Source organism: Alligator mississippiensis, chromosome 6, assembly GCF_030867095.1.
Source record: "Alligator mississippiensis isolate rAllMis1 chromosome 6, rAllMis1, whole genome shotgun sequence".
In the NCBI taxonomy this organism is placed as follows: Eukaryota; Metazoa; Chordata; order Crocodylia; family Alligatoridae; genus Alligator; species Alligator mississippiensis.
Window position 1 is genome coordinate 99,345,067 of NC_081829.1, and position 15,415 is coordinate 99,360,481.

The window sequence follows — 15,415 nt, forward strand, 5'->3', positions numbered from 1 at the left end:
TATAAAGAATAAGCTCTTATTCAACTCATCCGCTGGTCACTTTAAATTAAAACCTGCTGTACTCCATTTAAGTGCATAGTCTCAAGAATGAAAAAGGCTATACAGGTAGTGAGAGCAGGCCTTTATCCAGAATTAAATGTGAACAATTCTCATTAAGTACAGGAACCCCTCAGTTAAACCTTTTGCAGGTCATTAAGGCTCCTAACCTTATACAGCCGTGAAACGGAGAGGACCAAGGCAGCTCAGTGCTGCTCTACAAACCTTGAAATGGAGGGCTCTTAACCAATTTCACCAAGGCTGGAGTAAAACAGTACCACTGGATCACAAAGCAGTGATCCAAAGACTTTCTATGCACTTAACTAATATGCAGATAAGTACAGTTTGTTATAATGTAAACAAGACAAATAAAAAAAAGAGACCAGTTTTAAGGCGATGCATTTAAGCAAATTATGCCTTTTATCCAATATGCGGATGAGCAGGGCACTCTGTAAACTGGGGGTGGTGAAGTTATCCCTTATTTGCAGCTATGAGACTGTCAATTCTGCACAGCATTTTAACAGCTGGAGGGCCAAGGGGGAAGCCGCAGTGATGTAATCTGCCGGGTCTGCTGGCAGCGTGACTTTCATAACTCCTTTTTCAGCTGGAGCCGCATGGGGTGGAGGCCTGGCCCACACAAGGAATTAATAGAATTTAAAAGCCATGAGGTATGTACATTAGGGAAAAATAATTAGTGCTCTCCCTGCCCAAGTTTCTCTCCTCTGCAATTTGGCTTTGCGCTCACTCACCTCCTGTCTGGGAAATGGAAACGACCATCATCTGGGAGCTCTAAAGAGGTGCGGATTTGCAGAAGACATCGCATTGTGCTGTTCATCGTATGCAACACAGACAAGATGCCTCAGCAAGAATTAAATGCTCGGAGTACAATTAAACAATAGCCCCACCGCAGGGATTCAAACTGGGCTTTTGGACACAAGGGGGCATAGACACAAGGGTTTAAAAAAAAAAAGAAATGTGTGAAAAAACAGATTATCAGTACTGTACACACTGCTGGGCCTTTGTGGTGGGAGACCGAGTTTCTGAAAACAGAACAGCGACTGATCTTGTATTTTCAACCTGCTGGTCAACTAAAAGAAGTCCTTTATTGCACAGCTCACACTTAACGACTTCAAAAGTCCAGCCCGTTTTTCTCCGCAAACGACATTTAATGAGCCTTTCAACAGCGTCCCAGCAATTCATACCAGTTAAAGACTCTAAAGATCTTTTTGTTCATCTGGGCGACTGCACTGAAAGCAGGCAGAAAGGCGTAGAGGGGGGACTCGCAGCGCACCTCCGGCAGCATGACAAGCGGCGGAGGCCGGCGTTGGGTTTTCCTGGCCGGCCGGACAACGCGGTGGGAAAAGCGTCGGAGACGCGGTACGTCACAACCGTCACTGGTAGAGCATTACGTTCGAGCAAGGGTGCTCATCCTCTTTGGCCGGTGGCAGTGCCTGGTTCATCCGCGGGCTGGATCTGGCCAGTGGTCCTGATCTGGCACCTGGGGTGGTCGCAGCAGGGCCCCATCTAGCCATGTGGGGGGGAGCCCAGCAGAACCTGGCCCCATAACAGGGAAGGGGCTGTGGGGTGGGGGACCAGCCCTGACCCAGCTGTGTGGAGAAGGGGGTGGCCCGGCCCCAACCCACTGAATGTGGCTTGATTGGGAGAATCTGGTAATACAGCCACCCTCCCTGCTGCCAAATTTCCTCGGAGCCACTCTTATTTAATGCCCCCCACCCCCGGAGCACGTGTATAAACGCCCAATTCGAGAGCCAACATGGATGCACTAAGCTGAAAACTCAGAGACGTTGGAAAGGAGCTCTGAAGCACCAGGGCACATCTGGAGCATTTCCCCCACGCTGAGGCTGCAGGAAACACCTGTGCAGCGTGTCGTTTCACAAGGTGATATACTCGACCAGGGCTGCCGCTTTTTATAGACTGCTTTACTGGAAAGCAGGCCTAGCGATCGCTGGCCAGCTGTGCAGCGGGCACGCATTTTGTATTAGCGCTGGTTCGGCTGTACGAACTGGAAATATGTCCTGCAGGTACCTCTAAAGGGACGATGCTTATTCATGAACAGCCCCAGACTGGGGTGCGGGACAGGCTGGGAGGAGATTCCCTTCCAGCAGCAAGGTGTTTTAAACTGGTTTATGTAGAGACTACTTCAGTATCCCGCCTGGCTCAGTCACCTCTAAGGCCTGAAGCTCAGGTCTGAAAGGATGTCTTGGTTTAAAAAATATGCATCTTCTGGTCTAGGACAGCTGGCATAAGTGATGTAGGACAGCTGGCAGGTGGTAAACTGAGGCTGTTCTGCTCCCACGCTGAAACGTCCAGGGGGTCCTGTTAGCCTCCAAAGGCACCAACCTATTTATGCCTGACCCGACCCCCCGGTGTCCCCTGTGACTACTCCTGCCCCTCCAGGGACTCTTGAGACTCCTAACCCAGGTCTGAGAGACAGCTCCAGGCACCTACCAGCCCCACATGAAGCAGGAAGTGCAAGCAACTCCTCTAAGGGAGACAGGAAAATTTCCACGATAAATGCTGGACAGAAAATGGGGTCTTTACTTCACTGCTTCTGCTGAAAATCTGCAGCGTTTCTATCTAAAAATGCTGCCATAATGCCTCGGGGGAGCTGCGCTCAGGTTTCCATCCATTCCCAGTCTCTCTTATGGGCTTCATCCTCTCAAGCAGGGGAAGAAGGGAGGAAGCCATGGGTACTGTGGGAAATGTAGGCTGACCTGGGAGCCCAGCCTATCAGCCTGTGGGAACATAATGTGCCTGAACTACAACCCCACATCAGGGTTTCCAAAATCTTAGATGAAAATGGAAATGTCCAAATAGCCAAGGAGAACAAAGAAACCCCAAAAGAACAAAATTTCCCATGGGGAAAAAACATAAAAAGTTATTTTTGACCAGTTCTACTAACTCTACCGCAGCAAAGCGGGCTCCGAAATGCTCTTGGAGAACAGTTTTTGGACAAGATTTGGAACGATAAAAAGCCTTTGCTGTTAGTAAGAAAAATATTCCAATGGCACGTTGCGAAAGTTGATAGGGAAATTTCCTACGGCAGACATCCAAAGCAAACACAAATCCATAACTGAGCCTCCCTTAAAAAGGCAGATACAGGGCTTGTACTCGTCTTAAAAAGCAATTTGATATTTGACTGCTGAAGGTGTTGCAGGGAGTCCTGGCTCTGCTGAAGTTACCACAAAACAACCCAGGAGCGGACTCCAAGCACTGCTGTTACTGAAGCAAGAGCGAGATCCACAAATTAAGGGGTGACTATTAAAGCCAATCTTGATGCAGGTAGCTGAGAATACATCAGGAAGGAAGAAAAGCACCGTGAAGAAAGACTGCATCTCAGGTGCTGAAGCCAACTGAGAACAGAAGGAAAGCAGACCAAGGGATGATCAAAGCTGGGAAAACAAATCCAAAAATAAGTCCGACAACTTATACTGCCTATAAGTTCATCACGGGGGCACAGAAGGGAATTGGTGAGTATTTATTCACCAAGGCGCCCCCGGGGGTTACAAGAAACAATGGCCAGAAGCTAGCAGAGAGCAGATTTAGACTGGACATTAGGAAGAACTTCTTCACAGTTCGAGTGGCCAAGGTCTGGAACGGGCTCCCAAGGGAGGTGGTGCTCTCCCCTACCCTGGGGGTCTTCAAGAGGAGGTTGGATGAGTATCTAGCTGGGGTCATCTAGACCCAGCACTCTTTCCTGCCTATGCAGGGGGTCAGACTCGATGATCTATTGAGGTCCCTTCTGACCCTAACATCTATGAATCTATAAGGACTGAGCTCTCGACAGCAGAGAGCAGCAGAAAAGAGAATATTAGTTATTCATATTGCCCTGGCACCCAGGATAAGATGTCACATGTAAGAAGCTAATGCGAGTGTAACGACTGCTCCTGGCTTATGTGTGCAAAATGATTAACCCAGCTGCACAACGTCCCGGTGCAGCCGCTGTCACAAGCAACCTGCAATTATCCCCGCAAACCCCGACTCAAAAAAGGAAAGGCAGAGGAGTCCAATTGTTGCCAACTCTGTGCTGGCCAACACGAACGACTGCTCTTTCTCTTCCCGGCCAAGAATAGAAAGCTGCCCCTGCTGTGCTTGTTCCCTCCGCTCTTGTGAGCCAGCAGCACACTGGAAGTGATGGGGGTCTTTGCTCGCAGGGCCATCGAGAGAGGCGGCTTGCAACGAATTTAGCATTCTAGCTGCTCACGGGACTGGGAGTATGGCTGAAGGGAGAGGCTTAGGAGACAGAGCGTTGCCTGGGTCCGATTCTCACCGCCGTATATTGTCAGCATGAAACACGAGAAAGTGTGCATTTATGTTGTCAGTGTGCCGTACAAGCGTGCCTCATACCTAGGCAGCATGAAATGCGAGAAGGTGTGCATTGAGCCATAAGTCAACCTCAGTCTTGGCTCCCCTCCCCACGGTCATCCCTCGCTGCTCAAGCCGGCTCCAAAAGCTGAGATGGGATGGGGAGGAGAGAGAAAGATAGGCCTGTCGAGCACTTCTCCCTCTTCCACCTTCTCTCTGCCCTCCAAACCCTCCTGCACAGGCTGGAAGATGGGGACTGTCCATGCACAAGAGCCAGTTCTCAGAGCTGCGACTCTTCAGGTCTCGCCGCTTCCTGTTCTCTGATGGAAGGAGGAAAAACAATGATCCCGAGCCAAACCTTTGCTATCTGAGAGGCTGCTGCTGCTTCCTTGTAGGGATGGGTGAGAAGGGACAGGGACCTCGGGGAGGCTGGAGCAGTAGATGACACCAGAAGACCAGTGCTGGCCTCAGCAGGGAGATCATCTATTCAACCCAGGCTGTTCTTTGCAGGGCAAGGCAGAGCTATTTTCTTGCTGGTGCTAAAGACCCCGTGGAGTCAGAGCCAGCCCTTCACGTCAGACAGGAGCTGAACCTGGGGCGAGCCAGGGCTAAGGGCTGGTAGGTAAATGCCCAGAGGACCAAAGGCCTACAGGCTGTCGCTGCACAGCAGCCTTGCATGGACACATCAGAGCCCCCAGACCTATTTCTTCCTTCCCTCTCCTCGCAGCCAGCATGGGAGGTGGTGCTACCAGCTTGAGAGGAGGTGGCTCGGATGGAAATTTTCAACTGGAACAAAATCAAATGTTTTAAAAATCCACTGGGACGCCAGGGCAGTTCCAACCGGCAGCTTTATGTACACCAGCAAACGTCCCTGCTCCGTGCTCACCTGATGGCTGGAAGGAGCCCCAGGCATCTGGACGGGTGCAGAATAGCAAAAGGAGGAACCGTTTAAAGGTGACGACAGTGGAAAAGCAGTCAGTCCAGGTCAAGTCCCAGGCAGGGAGAGAGTGCAGCTGAGCAAAGCTGAAGGTATATTTTTAACCTGAAATCGGGGCACCGAAGGCGGCAGGACCTGGAAGTGCTTACCGCTGTCTGAGCGCCCCTGCTGGGTTTTGTGGTTTTACAGCCCTGCTCCCACGCTGTAAGAAGTGCAAGGATTTCTTTCCACTCTGGGTGCAATGCACCGTCCAGGAAGGGCAGGGTTCCCCTCTCTGCGGGCCTGCCTGGCGAATGGAGACCTCCTGGGCCACAGGCTTTGGAGAAGAGAAAGCGGGGAGACCCTTTCCCACTGCTCAGACTCGGACCCTTTCCCCAGGCAGGCACAATGCCTGCAACAGGGCTTCACAGGTTTCTCTGCAGGCCCAGACATGCTTCAGGGCAGGGCACCGTGAGAGCGCCCTGCTTTGGAGAGAAGCCCGAAACCCTCCCTGAGGCTGGGAAGGCAAAGGAGAGACAGTTTAAACCCTTGTTTACACGGCTTGCTAACAGGCAACAACAGGAACTGCCGGCTTAGAGAGGAGACGCCTGCTTTTTACTGGGGGGTGTCCCTGTGCAAGATTTACCCCGGGCTGTGAGCACTTCTCATCTCCCTGGGAGTCTTCAACCTCTGGCAGAGCCTTTCCAGGGAGGAGATGCAGCAGAGATGCAGCGCAGAGCTGGTAGGGGAGCACGAAGTCCCAGCCGCCGGTCCGACTCCAACCCGCCCGTGGCAGCGAAGTGAGGATTAATGACTCGTGGCAGCACCCTCCTCCGCGAAGCTCCTGCAGAGAGCTCCAACAGGCCTCCATCCTGGGGATGGCTCAGTGTTTACAGGGCTTTTTCCAATACTCCGACCCGGACGATCTGCCGGAGAGGTGCCGTAATCAGGGAACCAGAGCATTCGACTCTCATTGCTTCGGTGACTCTGGAGCCGAGGATGGGGGGGAGCAGGCCAAGGATGGGAAACAAAGATGCTATGAAGATTAAAGATTTATAAACCCAAGCCGCTCGCGGTGATGTAACTGCCAACCTGTTCCACTGGTGGATGCAGAAATCCTGGTGCTCCGAGCTAACGAGAGCAGGGCTTCGCCCTGGATCATCCAGCAACAAGTTTGCTTCTGAATCCCAGAGGCAAGATTATGAAAGAGAAGGGGAGCAGTGCAGCAGGACGTGAATGCCCCAATACAGAAAGCGCAAGCATCAGTCCACACATGCTTTCAGGAAGAGCAAAACCATGGATATTCCTGGCTGCAAAATTCTGTAAAGTAACGTACCTTCTGTAAAGGACTGTTAAGCAGATATACTTTTGCCTTTGGTTTCAGCTGGCTTATCACGAAAGCCAGAGATTTAGCCAAATTCAAGCTAGATCCTAACCTAGTTGTGCTTAGTGAGCTGGAGGAAAGATGGTCCGGTGACTCGGGTGCTTGTCTAGGACTTACATGAGCTGGGTTCAATCGCAGAATCACAGAAAAATCAGGCTGGAAGGGACTGCACAAGGTCATCCAGTCCAGCCCTCTGCTCAAGGCAGGACTGTCCCCGTCTGAACCGCTTCGTCCAAGCGTTTGTCCAACCTGCTCTTAAAAACCTCCAAGCACGCAGCTTCCACAACCTCTCTAGGTAACCCGTCCCAATGCTTCACGGTAGGAAGCTCTTCCTAACATCCAACATAAATTTTCCCTTGCTGTCATTTAAAACTGTTGCTCTTTGTCCTGTCTCCTGCAGTTGCATAACAAGAGTCTATCACCGTCATCTGCAGTCCCGATTCAAGGGTGATCTCTACCATGGCTCACTGATGGGTCCTGGGATGACTTAAGAGCTCCGTCCTTGAGCAACAGATCCGTGCACAGAAGTTGCAGGCCTTTCTGCAACAGAGAGCAGGCTGCAGGCTGAGATTCCTCTCCTCTTCCTTCCTCTGCTCTCTCTTCTCTGTTTTGATGGCAAAGTGCTTTACCTCGAAATCGGCTACCGCTTGGTTGAGGTTGCAGCGCCATTGGAGTCCAATGGCAACCAGCACCTCCTGTTTCCTTGAGGGCTGCCTGCGATGCGTCCTTGTAGTGTTTCCTCCAGCTACCAAGAGATCCCAGGCCTTAGCTAAGCTGGGAGTAGAGCGCTTGTTTTGGGAGTTGAGAGTCAGGCATGTGCACACAGCGTCCGGTCCAGCGAAGCCGGTGCTTGAGGATCATCAACTCCATGCTGGTAACGCTGGCTTCAGCAAGGATGCTGCGTCTGCGCGGCAATCCTCCTCTTCGACGTGGAGGATTTCCTGGAGGCAGCGCTGGTGATATCTCTGCAGGGTCCTGAGATGATGATGGTAGGTCACCCAGGCTTCACCTCTAAGTCACCCGCAGAAGAGCATGGGGATGACGACTGCATTGTACACCTGGATCTCGGTGTCTTTCCAAAGATTGGGATGAATAACGACATGCTAAAGAAATTTCCCAAAGGAGCCTATCACTATGCTCTTCAAGTATTTGAAGACTTATCAAATCCTCCCCTCCATCTTCTTGTCTCCAGACTAAACAATCCCAATTCTTCCAACCTTTCCTCATGAGTCATGATTTCTACAACAGACTTCCTCAGCGATATGGGGGAAGTCTCGTAACACCCCTGTGATTCAGCCCCTGACCTGTAAAAGGGATGAACTGAACTTCTCCACATCCAGCAGTGTCAGAAGGATAAAGGCATCAAAAGACTACGAGGCACTAAGCAGTTATGGGAATCGATGACTTACACCTACTTAACATTAGGAAAAACATCTAATTTAAAATCCAGTGGGTTTTTTTTCAGAGACTGAGTTGCTTTAAGTACATCCAGAGAAGATTCAGAAGCAGTTGCATCTGCTGACCCCCCTGGCACCCTAGTTGTTGTTCTCCCAAAAACAGCCCCTGTCCGGAGAAAATCCCAACAATTCAAAAGTTGCATGTAGTCATGGCCATTGCCCCCCTCCTTTCTGCCTCTCCCTCCCAGATGGGGAAACCACCTTATAACCAAACCCCCCTAGATGTATAAAATTACACTCAAAAAGCAAAAAAGGGCCTGGGGGGAGCTAAAACAACTTTGTCCTTGTGCACGGTTGGACTAAACCTTGAGCACTCACAGGAATAGTCAAACAGAGCAGAGAAAAAGGCCTGGAGAAGTCAAAGACTGAGCCGCGCCAGAATGAGGGCTTCATGGAAACCCAACAGTGGCTCCATCAGAGAAGCAGATCAGTGTTTGATTCCCTCTCCACCTGGACTTGGTGTAAGAGTGTGTGCAAAACTGGATGAGGAGGAATACAAAAGCTTTCTTTTCTCTATACTAGCCTTTTCCCCCCGATTGTGGGTGCTGCAGAAGCTTCGCTGGTGGGAACGCCAGCAGAGAAAAGCCTTTGGCGTTTTGACCATTGCATCATTTAGATTTGCTCCAAGTAGGGCGACGTGATGTATTAAAATACTAACAAGCAGTCAGCATGAATGTATTTAAGCCTTGAGCATCAGGAGTGACAAAACCAATAGAAAATTATTGGGGGTGGGAGATTAGCGTGCAGGCACGACTTAAGTGGGCAGCTTGGCAGAAACCCTATTTCAAGGGAATAAGCTAGCAAGGCCCTAACGAAGCGATTCTCGATCAGGCCGCCGCAGCGCCCCGGGATCCTTTCAAGGGTGTCCTGCAGTAGCACACAACGTTAGCAGTACTATGTGTACAGATGTGATTTGCAAGAGAGTTTGAAGGGGACTTTGTAGTGTCAAAAATACTCTGCCCTGTTGTGGTCTCTCCAAGCCCTTTGCTACAGGAGAATTGCTCTAGTATTTTTCTATGCCAAAAACACAAGTGCAAACTAAAAGCCGGCATTCTCCAAGGGGTGCCTCAAGGCTATCAAAGAGTGCCTTGAGCCTAAAAATGTTGAGACCTCGCTGCCCTAACAAAAGCTGTTCTCTTAGGATGACAAGGTTCTTTGGGTTAATCTGAGATTTTATTAGACCAACTTAAATAGTTGGAAATTTTTTTTTTTTAGCAAGCTTTCGGGTTTAAAAACCCGATCACATTCAACATCCAGGCAAATAAGTTTTCTTTGGTCCTTTAAACACCATCAGACGTTTTGGAGACAAATGTATTATCCTAGACCGTTCGCAATGGCAGCACAAATTTGTCTGTGTCCCGCTGTTGCAAAAATTGCCATGTATTTATGCCATTTGTATAGCACTGATCGCAGATGCACAAGGAGCAACAGGGCAGCCTTCAGCTGCAGCCCGTGCTTGGCTCTCTCTGCTGGGCAGGCCGACTGTGGTGTTGACTGAGGTCTGTGTTGTGTTTGAGAGGGGTTTTGGTAAATGATCTGTTCAGGAGGAATTAGGCTGAGACCCAACTGATCTCACATAGACCACTGAATAGTTAGCAGATGATGACAGCTTTTGGCTACAACCAACTCAGGGCAAATCCGAACCAGAGACATGATGTTTTCATATCCCTTTGCAAAATTAAGCCAAGCAGCCTATTTAATGTGGAAGCCTCCTATTTACCTGCGACAAACAACTGGCCCAGAGTCCATTTTATAAGCTTCACTCCAGTGTTTATATGCAACAAAGTTAGCAGCACAACAGGTTCTGTTAAAAAAATTAAGTCGATTTATTCTTCTTTTGTGGTGCTGAAACAGCTAATACCCACATTTGTCATGTACAATTCTGGAGGCTGCAGAGAAGGCAGGACCACTTCCACACTGGAAACAGGTCAATATTACAAACAGATGAGAGACAAACACATATATTGTACAAAGCCATAGCAACCAGTGCAGAATGATAAATCAGACTAACTAAGGTAAAAAAAAGTGCAGAGAGTCAGAAAAATGATATCACTAGGCAGATCTATTTGGCTTTATTCATCCTACTGGGAGGAAATAAGAAGTGTTTTATAAAAGAGCTAGACAAATCTCATTTGTATTCAAGGAAGTGGACTTTTACAGAAGAATTTCCCTGTCTAAAGAGCACTGGAAAACATGCACGTAAGGGTAGAGGTGCTTGGAAAGAGACAGTACCGTGGAGCCGGAGACTTGCAGACCAGAAGTATTCGGATGGAGAGGTCGTGGCTACAGCAGGACCCTAGGAGCCAAGACCTTCTGACACCAGACTGCATGAATTTAGTTAGTCAAGTCACTTAATCACTGCGAGTCCCGATTTCAAAAGAAAAATTAAAATGCCTGCCAGCCTCACAGGATCATGGTGACGAAGACTCTGGTGATGCTTATCGACCCCCTAGTCGTCAGTGTGGTAGAGGAGATATCTTTCATTAGACCAACTAGACAGTTGCAAAAAGAAAAAATGTCTTTATTTGCAAGCTTTCGGGTAGACGCCACTATCGACCACCATGGGATATTCAGATGAATACCTACCTCTTACTCAGAGCTCTTCATCGGCATAGCTCAAAATACTCTGTAGAGGTTAGTACTATTATCCACCAACTCAAGCGGAGAAACTGAGGCATGCCGCAATTTGTTGAGACCAGGCACTAAACCAGTGGCAAAACTGGGAACAGAATCTAGGTTTTCTGAGTCTCAGTCCAGGGCTCTGGCCTTCACCTTGGGACTGGGTCCAGGGTACGTTTGGGCAATCCTTATTTTAGGGCTGCATTTCAGACACTTCGAGTACCTGCAGCTTAACAAAGGTGTTCAGCGCCTTTGGGAAGAGAGAAAAAGCACCTCACCAGAGTGAAGCAGTTTCCTTCATGGTGTTTCAAATGGCACTCCCACATCTTCTTACCTCCAACTCCAAGTCAGGAAAAGGCTTGGGGGAAAAGAATCCAACACCTGGCCATCCTTACCCATCGCCACGCACAAGAGGCGAGAGGCACGCACAGCGAAGGGGAAGGATGCTGTGAGCACAGAGATCTGCTAATAACCACTGGGCAGAGGTTCATGAGGATGACCTACTGCTATCAACATGTGAGCTTCGCTGTCTGGTTGAAGCAATTCGATAAAAGATGCTTTTAAAAAGTTTAATGAAACCCCAACATTCAGTGGGACAAAAGCCAGAGAGACCTGACGGTTAGACTCACTCTGCCATATAAAAGTAGCTTTCCTCTTGAGCTCACCAGCAAAACCCATGGTAGTCATTAATGCGGGGAGCTTCATCTCCCTGGCTTAGCTCCAATCATCGTTTGCTTGTACAGCTCACGTCTTCTTCATCCAGGAACCACTGAATCAGTAGGTGAGCAAACTGTACACATACCAGGGTGAAATACTAATCTTCAACATTGAAAATAACTGCAACTTGCCAATATCTCATCCTTCAAACCATGTGAAGGTAAGAAAATCACAGAAAGAGATGGGTGAGCGTGTTATAATGCACACAGGGCTCCCTGAGCTGATGCTAATACCATATTTTCCTGCAAACACTAAACCCCGGGATAAGAGATGAACCTAGTTGTGCGCAATGAAGACAAAAAGATCTTCCCTTACAGCAAGTGACTGAGTCGCAGCAGAGCCTACCCGCGGAGCCTGCCCACTGTCTGCTCCCTGCAGCTACCTCCTCTTGGGCCCAGCCAAAGCTTAAGCGACACGTTGCTGTTACCGTATTTTCTTGCTTACAACACACAGCCCAATTTCCAGCAGCTGGCTTTTCGGGGAAAAAGGTGAATATTGCATTCAGGAAATACAGTACTTTTGAAGTTATCTTGACTTTAAAAACCCCCTAATATTCACTGTTTCCAGCTTCCAAGATACCTAATCCAGTGCATGCTCTCCCTAGCTGTTTTCAGGTTACATTTATGATGCACAATCTACTGGCAGGTCTTTCCAAACTCCAACTGAAAGCAAATGGTAAAAAGTACAACTCGCCTGTCTCAGGCCAAGAAAAATAAAAACCGTGTAAGCTCAGATATACCATAAGCTTATCTTTGTGTAATGTGAATACAATATTGCCTTTTTGTTCCAACTGAGCAGTTTCTTAAAAACAAACTGACTGCATTGGAAAGGGTCGACAGTATTGCAAAGTCTGATTCAATCCCCTCTAGCTAAATACCAACTTTCAACATCGGAAAATTATTCTGTTAATGAAGCATATATAGAGTTAACCGCAAATCTAACAAGCCTTGAAACAGGCTGTGTTTTTATTTCCCAGTTTGCACTAAGGCATACATTTCTTCTACCCTGAGATATTCCCATCGTATCCATGAACCAAAACAAGTTAAGGTCATCAAATTATGCAAGGTTTCATTTTCAAGGGTTGCCGGATTGTCGTCCTCTTTTGAAACTAAAAATAACAAGAGCTGGAATTCGTGGTCACGGTCAAAGAGTGATAAAAAATTAAGAGCAGATAAGGCCATAAATAAAAGTCTTTGAGACTTGCAAACTTGATCTTGTTGAACCAGAGGATCGCTGCCATTTAATGAAAAGCACAAAGCACCAAGTGTTTGCTGCAGCGAACAGAGAAGCCAAGGCTCCAAGAGCTCCCAAATCCAACGCAGAAGGCTGATTTTCCGAAGTACGGCAGGCAGCAGTGCTGGAAACCGAGGAGTGCAATGCCCGTTTGCTTAAACACATTTGTCACAAAACAACCTGGGTGAGGGCACAGATTACCCAGTTTTTTAACAGTAAGTAATCCACAAGGATTATTTTAGGCAGTAACTGTGAAATGAATTTTCAACTCTATCACCTCCGTATGAAAAGCGGCGGGTGCAGCTACATCCCATTCCCCAACGCTCCTGCAATGTTCAATAAAGCACCTACAATATAAACTTGGGCGAATTATTCAGAGGGATGTACTGAGCTCTGAGATGGGTGAATACGAGACTATTTTATAACAGCCAACAGTTTTGCAGCCCACTCCCAGCTGTGGCTTCTGGACCAGCCCCAGCAGGGGCTGTATATTGACCACTATTATTTTTTCTTACTTCTTAGGGAATGCGGTAAGGAGCATTACTCAAGCTGCTTTGGTTCATCAAATGATTCAGAGGCCATTTATGAGTAGTACATTTTCCACAAATTGAAAAAAAGAAAGTCTTACTGATTTGATACCCGTGTCTTTAACCAATGCCAGTCATGGCTGTATCCGAGAGCCACAATGGGGTGGCCAGATGTGGCGAGGTAGGAAATATCCGGGCTACACCGTGCCTTGGCAGCCTGTGTTTCAAAGACAACAGGACCGTCTCTGAAATGTCTGCTAATATCCCAGCGTATGGTGTTTGGGAGAGCTCTGCCTACAGCCAAGGAGTGCAAAGTGCAGACATCATCCGTTTCAACCTTGCAAAGCAGGTAAGACCACCTGGGAAAAATCCTGTCATCTAGAAGAGCGCCCCTCACTCACCCTTTTTTAGACTCAAAGCACTGCTCAGAAAACACCAGCTCTGAGCTTCCACTCGTGTTTTTGACTATGGAAAATTAATACAGCAATTCCTTGGGTGCAGAGATCTCAAAGACCACAACGGGGTTTGGACACTGTGGATTCCTAGTTGAAATCTCTGGGTTTATCTTGTGAATTGTGTGTAGGTGTTTGCACGCCTAACATTGCTTGAGAAAAGGATCTCACTGCACCCTGGTTACAAATCACTGGTCTATGACTAGAAGTAATACCAGCTGGCTTTAGCCTTCCTGCCGTCATAACGAGAACGGGGGGTACGGTAACGGCAGCTTAAATGGCAGAAGGCACCACAGCATTAAGCTCCTGGTCAGCAGGGGAATAGCTGGGGACGCAGCGGAGCAAAGAGAAGTGAGCTGCATCCGGAGGGCAAGAGGCTGAGCACAACAGACTAAGCTCCCAGCGAAGGGCTATAGATATTGTAGGGGGGGAACTACCTGCTCACGTGTACACACCCAGCCAAATCAATGCTGAACCTGTCTGCTTCTGCACCAGTATAAGCTAAAAGAAGTATAAACCTATTTCATTCCAGATTAAAGTCACAGTAACTTAGCTCCACTTATACCGGTGTAGGAGCAGACAGGTGAAGCATCATCATGGGTTCAGTATGATGACTGGTACAGTCTAAAACTAGCAGAGTTGTTTGTCTATCCATATCTAAGAAAGAAGGGGATGCATCTAAAGACTGGCAACAAGTAATGCCCGAGACTGGTGGGAACAGGGAGAAGTGCATCATTGAGCTTGTCCCCAAATGTGTGCCCGTCAGTGCTTTGACCTCACACACCTCTGACGGGGAGGGACTGGGCCTGAACTATCTAGCTACAGCACTGTGGCTGTCTATCCCAGACAGGCAAATCATAATCACATTAGCCAAATAAGCCTTTGTAGGACAATGAAGGTCTCATAGACAATTTATAGACATTAGGGCTGGAAGGGACCTCGCGAGATCATTGGGTCCAGCCCCCTGCCCAAAGGGGCAGGAAGTCAGACCACCTCAGCGAGATGAGCATCCAAGCATTTCTTAAAGGTGTCCAGAGCAGGTGCCTGCACCACTTCTGGGGGGAGTCTGTTCCAGACTCTGGAGACTCGGATGGTAAAGAAGTTTTTCCTTGTGTCCAGTCTAAAACAGTCTTCAGGAGTCTGTGACCGTTAGACCTTGTCTTCCCTTGGGGTGCCCTGGTGAACAGGCGTTCCCCCAGTTCCTGGTGCACACCCCTGATGTACTTACAGGCTGCCACCAAGTCCCCCTGAGCCTGCGCTTCTCCAGGCTGAAGAGTCCCATGGCTCAGCCTCTCCTCATAAGGTCTGCTCTCTCAACCTCTGATCATGCATGTGGCTCTGCTCTGGACTCTCTCGAGCTTCTCCACGTCCTTCCCAAAGAGCAGACCCCAGAACTGGATGCAGTACTCCAGCTGTGGCCTCACCAACGCCGAGTAAAGCAGGAGGATGACTTCTTCGGTCCTGCGATGCATCAGTGGATGCAAGCCAGAGTTTTATTTGCTTTGCTGGCTGCGGCATCACATTGGTGGCTCATGTTCATCTTGTGGTCGATCAGGACTCCCAAGTCTTTTTTGGTCGTGGTGCTAGTGAGTGTAGCACCATGACAGAAAGAGACTTAGGGGTCATGATACAATCTGATTATTCGCTGCAGTAGCATGACATTTAATTTTATTGCAGGAAACAGATTGCTTGTGTCACAGCCTTGCAATTGAGCTGAAGGTACCAAGAACAGACTGCGGCATTTGAAA

The 15,415-nt window shown here is 48.6% G+C and overlaps 1 protein-coding gene and 1 long non-coding RNA gene across 4 annotated transcripts in view; one reads left to right on the forward strand and one right to left on the reverse strand.

Annotated features, from left to right (window-relative positions):
- SUFU (SUFU negative regulator of hedgehog signaling) overlaps positions 1 to 15,415 on the reverse strand; it is a 125,172-nt gene that overhangs the window by 60,512 nt on the left and 49,245 nt on the right. The gene's annotated exons all lie outside the window — the stretch shown is intronic.
- LOC132251228 (uncharacterized) lies at positions 1,686 to 12,187 on the forward strand. The gene is made up of 2 exons (XR_009463152.1): positions 1,686 to 6,957; positions 7,063 to 12,187. It is a non-coding gene; the product is annotated as an uncharacterized LOC132251228 (long non-coding RNA).